Raw genomic sequence first — 7,466 nt, 5'->3', positions numbered from 1 at the left:
AGCTGACTGGCAGTTATTTCTACTTTGCATGTGACAAGAAGGGCTCTTATTCTTACTCCTGTTCACTCATTTCATAGGAAAACCTAAAATGTGGTTCTACATTATTATTCTCCCTTCCAGTGACTGGGGCTACTTTCTCATCTATTTGCTGTCTTTGAGCTCTCTGATTTTTTTTTTCCTTCCATCCCTTTCTTAGAAAACAACATGAAAAGTAAAACTAAATTTATTTTAATTCGCTATTGCTCTGAGCTGGAGCTTTGCCTCTGTTTTTCTCATTTAATCCTTTCAAAATTCTCATAGTTTTTTTTTTTAAATCCTCACTTTGTTGATGCCAAAACTGAGACTTAGTCAAGTAAAGTAACATACTCAAGTTGGATAGTTATTAAGTGGATGGAGCCTAAATTTGAAGTTATATTTGTTCTGATTCTAGAGGTGATTCTAAAGCTCTTTTTTGTTATATAAAATTATACTGATTTTAATTTTCATAGAGGAACATTTCTTTTTCTACTAAGGCAGTGAGTAAAATAACTATTGATTATCAAGAGTGCTTTGCAAACATAGAACAATGAGACACACACACTCTGAATTACTTGGAACGAAAAATAGGGTGAAGTAAAAATTTTAAGATAAAAAAACATTCCCAGCCTCTTGTTCAAACATTGCTTCCCTCAAATTCTTAGAAAAAGTACTTATAGATAAAGACTGTTTCAGTGTGTTTTAGAATGAAACTAAATAAAAAGTTGGTTGTCCCATGATATCATAATTAAACTATTTCTCATGCTCTTTAATGGAACAGAGAAGCTAATTCAAGTTGACATTCCATTTCTGAACTTAAAACTCACAGAAACATTATTGAAGAAGCGAACCTAGCACCCTTTTTTAATATGATTCTTAACCCCTATACTAAGGGACATTTCTTTCTATTGATTCTCTCTGTTCAATAACATGGGTCCCCCCCTTAATAGAACCTTAGTCTCAACGAACCAAAATCATACACACAAAATCAATAAAACCCTCCTATATGTTACGCAAATTAGTGTAAAATAAAGTTCCATATTATCTCACCACATTACCCATCGTGTCTTAGAAATCTATGTCTAAGATAAGCTACTTGTTTTTCTACCTAGCTGTTACAGTCCATAAATGGTCTGAGTTTGCTTGGAGAGCTTCCAACCAATGTTAGAAGAATTATTTATTCCAGTAATAAATCTGCATTCTGATGGTCATCTTAGGGGTTAGCTTGGGTGACTACTTATGTATTGACACTGGGTAGTACTCACAATAGCATTGAGAATGTTTGCTGATGTCATTAACAGTGTTCCTATCAAACTCTTCTTCTCACAAATCTCTTTTAAAGCGAAATTGCTAAACCAGAGCCTCTTATTTTTAAAAGCGCTCTTCTAGGATGTCCCCATTATGACTCACGGTAGTATTTTCTAGAGATTACCATGCATTTATCTCCTGGTAAGAGCAGTTCACTTGTGTAGCATCTACTAACATCATGCCCGCTACTGCAAAATTATCAAAGCATGAAAATGGAATGTTAATACTGCCATTACTGGTTTTTCTTTGTTCTCTTAGTTTTTTTAAAATTTTTAATGGTCATTTATTTATTCTGAGAGAGAGAGAGAGAGAGAAAGAGAGACTATCCCACGCAGACTCAGCACTGTCAGTGCAGAGCCCAACTCGGGGTTCAATCTCACAAACCGTGAGATCATGACCTGAGCTGAAATTAAGAGTTGGTCATTTAACTGGCCAAACCACCCAGGCACCCCTCTTCATCTTTATTTTTAATTTTTCTACTAGTTAATTGAAAATTCAACATATACAAAAAGAGTATATACTAATAACTAAGCTGTGGTAACTGTCTTCAAGGAACTCTTAACCAGTAAGAGGTGAAAGAAAGACATCCAAGTATTTCATTATAGTGTGGCAAAGGTTACGGTGGAGACGGTACAATGAGAATACAAGGCAAGATACAGAAAAAAAATTTACCCTTTGGGAAGGAAGAAGTGAATGATCACTGGGGAATGCTTTCATAGAAGACAAAGTCTTGTAATGAACTCATACCTGGACTGTACAGACTATACCTAACCATGGGAAATATTCTAGTGCCAGGAGAGATTAAATCCAGAGAAACAGCCTTCCAATAAAAGGCTGTCCCAATAGGCTTGTGCCTATGAGTGCTGTATGTCGTATCTTATGTTCCCCTAATAATCATCTCATAGTGCTCATAATTTAATTTCCACAACTATTCTGTGATCTAGGTAGGGTAAAATCACTTTATTTTATGTATGAGGACTCTGAGGCCTAGAGAGATTAATGACTTGCCCAGGGTAAACAGCTACTTAGTGGTATCTCTAATTTTGAGTCTTCATAAAAGAACAAAGAGAAAGTATGAAAGAACAGGATGCAATCCTGTTTTCAGGGTATAAGGGCCTGGGAAACAAATTCAGAAAATGTATCAGAGAGTTGGTCCCAAGTATTGAAAACAAATGGGCTAATTTAAGCAGAGACAATTTATTGAAAGGCTGTTGGATAGGAAGCTCCCCAATGTCCAGGAAGAGTTTAACTATAAGACTGCATCAAGAACAGACTTCAAAGAAGCCACAAAGACTAATTGGGAAAATATAAGGGGGAGTTTCCTCAGCGTGAAGCAAGGACTGAGCACCAACTGTTTGCATCCTTGTGTTACGCCTCTCAAGAGTTACATTTTCAGGTGTCTTTATTCCGCCTGGCTGTCCTCACCTGGTTCATGTGCCAGAGGATTGCAAATCCTGTAAGGATTTCATGAAATAGAGAAAGTGCAATCCGCCCCCCCCCAACCCCTGCTCCCCAAATGAAATACGTCACTACTGAAAAGAAGAAAGATAATGCTGGGCAAACAAACACACACACATCGTTATTCCCAAAGAAACTTCCACAAGACCGTGCAGTTCCTGTACCTGGCTTCGACAACTGGTTGTGCAGCTGATGTCCATCTCTCTTCTAGTTTCAACACTATTCCATCTTATTATTCTGCAATCTACAGGTGACACGATAAATGTAACTACCAATCTGGGAAGGGATAGTAGTCAAAAGGGAAAAAAAAAAGAAATGATACAGCAAGCAGGAAAATACTAGTAAACACTATGACCTTTATCTCATCAACTGCTCACAAGGCTATAATGAATATTTTTTTCTTTGTTTCATTGCAACATATTTTATATTTACCTATCCTTTAGCCAGTCCCTTAGTTGGTCAGATGTTTTTGCACATAGGTGTGACCCAAATATTCATCGTGCTCCAGGAACAGTGCTTGTGATACTACCGATGTGAGGTTGTAATAGTCTTCCAATAGTTATATCCACCGGGATTGAAAGTACAAAGAGGAGCATAAAGAATATCTAGGTTCCAACCATATCCTCTTACCCTCTGTATCTGGAAGCAGTTGTGTTTTCCCTTGACAGTAAAGGTCAATTACCACTCCCAATGCCTTAACCCCCTTTTGTAAGGAGAACACAATGACCAAATGGTAGCCTCAGCTTCTAATCCAGTGGTCACAAGAGTGTATACCTCCCGGTAGAGCCATTCAACCTTCACCACTAAGACCTTTGATCTCGCATATATGAAATGCATAAGGACAGGACTGAATATTTAAAATGTGGGTCATTTTGTATAAATATAAAAGGCACTACCCCATCTCTGATCCTCAATTACTAGATCTATATATTTTGGCTGGGCGAAATACAGCAACTTTTTTTTTTTTCTGTTTCGGACATACATGACCTTCCTTACTTGACAGAATAAAATTTTCCAGCTGGCACTAGAATTAAGTTTTCGTTGAGCCATTTCACAAGGCCAGCTATGTGTGGGTGATGATGTACACAAGTTCTGAAACTCGTGGAGATCTTCTCTCTACTACGCATCCTTCAATGTGGTAAGTATTTTCTAGAAGACATTGATTTCATCGCTATGATATATTAAGTGGTAAGTCCAGAAAAATGGGAGACAAAAAGAAAAAAAAAAGAATCCTAAACATAAAAGCAGAAAAACTATTATTCCAACAAGAAAAAAAATCTATACCGCTTTTCCTATGACAAAAGATGTTCTTTTTAATCAACCTGCCACTGGGGAGTTGGCTGGTCTCTTTCAAGTATTTGTGCCATTCTATATCTTCAGGGTTGACCGGTGCTGCTGGCAATTTAGGAACTTAATAGTTGTAATCACAGGCCAGCCTTGATAAGTGGAAATTTGTTTTTGGATCATTGCCCTCTTTTTTATTACTGCCACATTGAACAAAATATTCACGAGGGCACTAAACAAGTAGCGGAGGACTGCAGAAACTGACTCTTATCAAAACAGGAGCCTTCTTGTCCACTGACTTATTAGTCTCAACTACACACTGGAAATACTTGGTTAAGTATTTGCAGATACTTTTCAGGCTTTTAGTTCATTCTGAAGGTCCTTTGGCATAACTTGTCACAAAAATAGTCCTTGTCACCAGTTCTCTAATATTTCTTTCCAGATCTCTGACCTTCCAACCAGTTTAATAGAAATGTTTATAAACCCTGACATCGGCCATCTCACCTTTTAGAGCAAATGGTTAGAATGTAATCATCTAGATAAAAGTCCAGAGGTTCTTTTTGGAAATTCCAAAAGGAATTTTCATAGTATTAAAGAACATGGGTTTGGGAATCTATCTTAAACTGGGTGCAAGTCCTAGCTGTGCTAGTCATCAGGGAGATGATACTGGGAAAATTACTGTTCCTTATGTGTACTGTGGGAAAAATAACAGTGCCGATGTTATGAGAGATGTTTTGGGGATTACATAAATTAATACTTAGATGAGAGACCTGAGAAATTTGGGGGAAATGCTAAGCCCTCGTTACATCTTAGATATTGCTGGCTATTATTATCATCCATATATTTATTCCACAAACATTTACTGAACACCTTCTACATGCCAGCACTTTGCTGAACTAGACTACAAAGTGAATGTGAACAAAGCCAATGAGAGACAAGCCTAAGATCAGGGCACTTCACCTCCTAACTACATATTATAAAAACTAGGTCTTCTTGGTATCTGCAATTGTTTTGATGTAGACTGTTCCATTGTGTACTTCTCCCATGCTGCCCAACAGTGGAAACGCTCAATAGTAGCATTTAAAGTAGAAAAGAGCAGCCCCTACGAGCATGTTGAGAATATTCTGCTCCTTTACATCCCCAATCTACTCTTTAGATAAAACTATAGGTAAAGTTTTATGGACCTGGTTGCAGTTAATAGTGGATGGACAGATATCAAATGAGCATTTCTTTCTCTGGAATTAAAACAAAATGTTTTTCTATAGATTATGCCAAGACCCATTTCTGACTCTTAAAAGTCATCTGGGAGAGGCCTATGCTGGATCCAGGTTTGAAGGTTTCATTACCCAATTCAGCAAACCAATTTAGTTCCTAGCGGAGCCTTAAATGCAAACTTTGGTCAATTTTTCCTATCAATAAATCCACTTGTGGGAAATATGGTTTTGTTTTTTGTGTTTTCTTTTTTTTTTTTTTTTTTTTTTTTTTTTTTTTTTTGCTATAATGATCTCAATCTCTAATCCTGTAAATAACATCTAGATTTTTAAAGTCTTTCTTCTGAACTAACTATACATTTTATGGGTAAAAAATCATGCCACCCAAGGGCACCTGGGTGGCTCAGTCAGTTGAGCATCTGAATTTGGCTTAGGTCATGATCTCATCAGTTGATGAGTTCCAGCCCCACATCGGGCTCTGTGCTGACAGCTCAGAGCCTGGAGCCCGCTTCAGATTCTGTGTCTCCCTCTCTCTCTGCCCCTCCCCTGCTCATGCTCTGTCTCTGTCTCAAAAATAAATAAACATTTTAAAAAAATGTTTTTTTAAATCATACCACCCAATTCATATGTTGAAACCCTAACTTGTAGTACTTCAGAATGTGACTGTATCTGGAGATGGACCTTTAAAGAAATGATTAAGTTAAAATGAAAGCATTTGAGTGGGCCTTGTTTAATCTGCCTGATATCAAGAGGAAGAAATTAAAAACAAACAAAATTAATAACAAACATAAAGGCCTACCAAAAGGTGAAAAATAGAACTACTCTATGATCCAGCATTTATACTAGGTATTTATACAGAAAATACAAAAATGCCAATTCAAAGGAATACATACACCCAATGTTTATAGCAGCATTATCTGTAACAGTCAAATTATGGAACCAGCCTAAGCGTCCTCTGATTGATGAATGGATGAGATGGTGGTATACATCTACAATGGAATATTACTCAGCCATAAAAAATAATGAAATCTTGCCATTCTCAAGTATGTGGATGAGGCTAGGGAGCATTATGCTAAGCAAAATAAATCAAAGAAAAACAAATACCATATGATTTCACTCATGTGAAATTTATCAAACAAAATGAAGGAGCAAAGAAAGAAAAAGACAGAGAGGCAAACCAAGAAAAAGACTCTTAACTGTAGATAACAATCAGATGGTAACCAGAAGGGAGGTGGGTGGGGGGTTGAGTTAAAAAAGTGATGGGGACTAAGGAGTGCATTTGTTATGATGAATACTGGGTGATGTATGGAAGAGGTGAATTACTATACTGTACACCTGAAACCAATGTTATACTGTATGTTAACTAACTGAAATTTACATAAAAACCAGAGGAGGAAATTTAGACACAAAAAGACACCAAGAACAAACACAAAGGAAACACCATGTGAGGATACATAGAAGATGGCCATCTGTACGCCAAGGAAAGAGGCCTCAAGAGAAACTCAACCTGCCAACAAATTTAACCTTGGACTTGCAGCCTCCAGAATTGTGAGAAATATATTTCTGTTGTTTAAGCCACTCCATCTGTGTTATTTTGTAATGGCAGCCTGAATAGACTAACACAGTTTTGCAGAGACTTCCTATATACCCTCCACTCCAGGTTCACCTAATGCTAGTATCTTAATAACTCTAATCCAATTATTATAACCATAACTAGATTTTTGATGATGTATTTAAGAAATGACTAAATTTTTTTTATTATCACAAGGCATGGTGAATCCAGGTTGTAGTTTAAAGGACAGACAGCAGTGCTCGCTTCGGCAGCACATATACTAAAATTGGAACGATACAGAGAAGATTAGCACGGCCCCTGCGCAAGGATGACACGCAAATTCGTGAAGTGTTCCATATTTTTAAAATAAATAAATAAATAAATAAATAAAGGACAGACAGCAATGGAGAGTACAGAGGAAAGGCAATTTTAGCTTTCTTCTAAAAGGAAATACTTAATTCTCAGAATTGAAAATAAAGTAGAACTTGTTCAGATTATTCCAAGAACTTACTGGGATACTCACAAATCTTTTCATTCCAACTACAAGGACTCAATATCTTTCTGATCAATGTTGTAAGTGTCACATAAGAAGAGTATGAGGCGGGGTGCCTGGGTGGCTTGGTCGGTTAAGCATCTGA

At 37.0% G+C, this 7,466-nt stretch overlaps 1 non-coding gene across 1 annotated transcript; it reads left to right on the top strand.

The window, feature by feature from the left end:
• The first annotated feature begins 7,084 nt into the window (after positions 1-7,084).
• LOC122230781 lies at positions 7,085-7,191 on the top strand. Its single transcript, XR_006207866.1, has one exon. It is a non-coding gene; the product is annotated as a U6 spliceosomal RNA (small nuclear RNA).
• Positions 7,192-7,466: the final 275 nt, after the last annotated feature.

This window comes from Panthera tigris, chromosome C2, assembly GCF_018350195.1.
Source record: "Panthera tigris isolate Pti1 chromosome C2, P.tigris_Pti1_mat1.1, whole genome shotgun sequence".
Lineage (NCBI taxonomy): Eukaryota > Metazoa > Chordata > Mammalia > Carnivora > Felidae > Panthera > Panthera tigris.
Note: the sequence above shows the minus strand (reverse complement) of the source record. Positions and strands in the feature narration are given on the sequence as shown.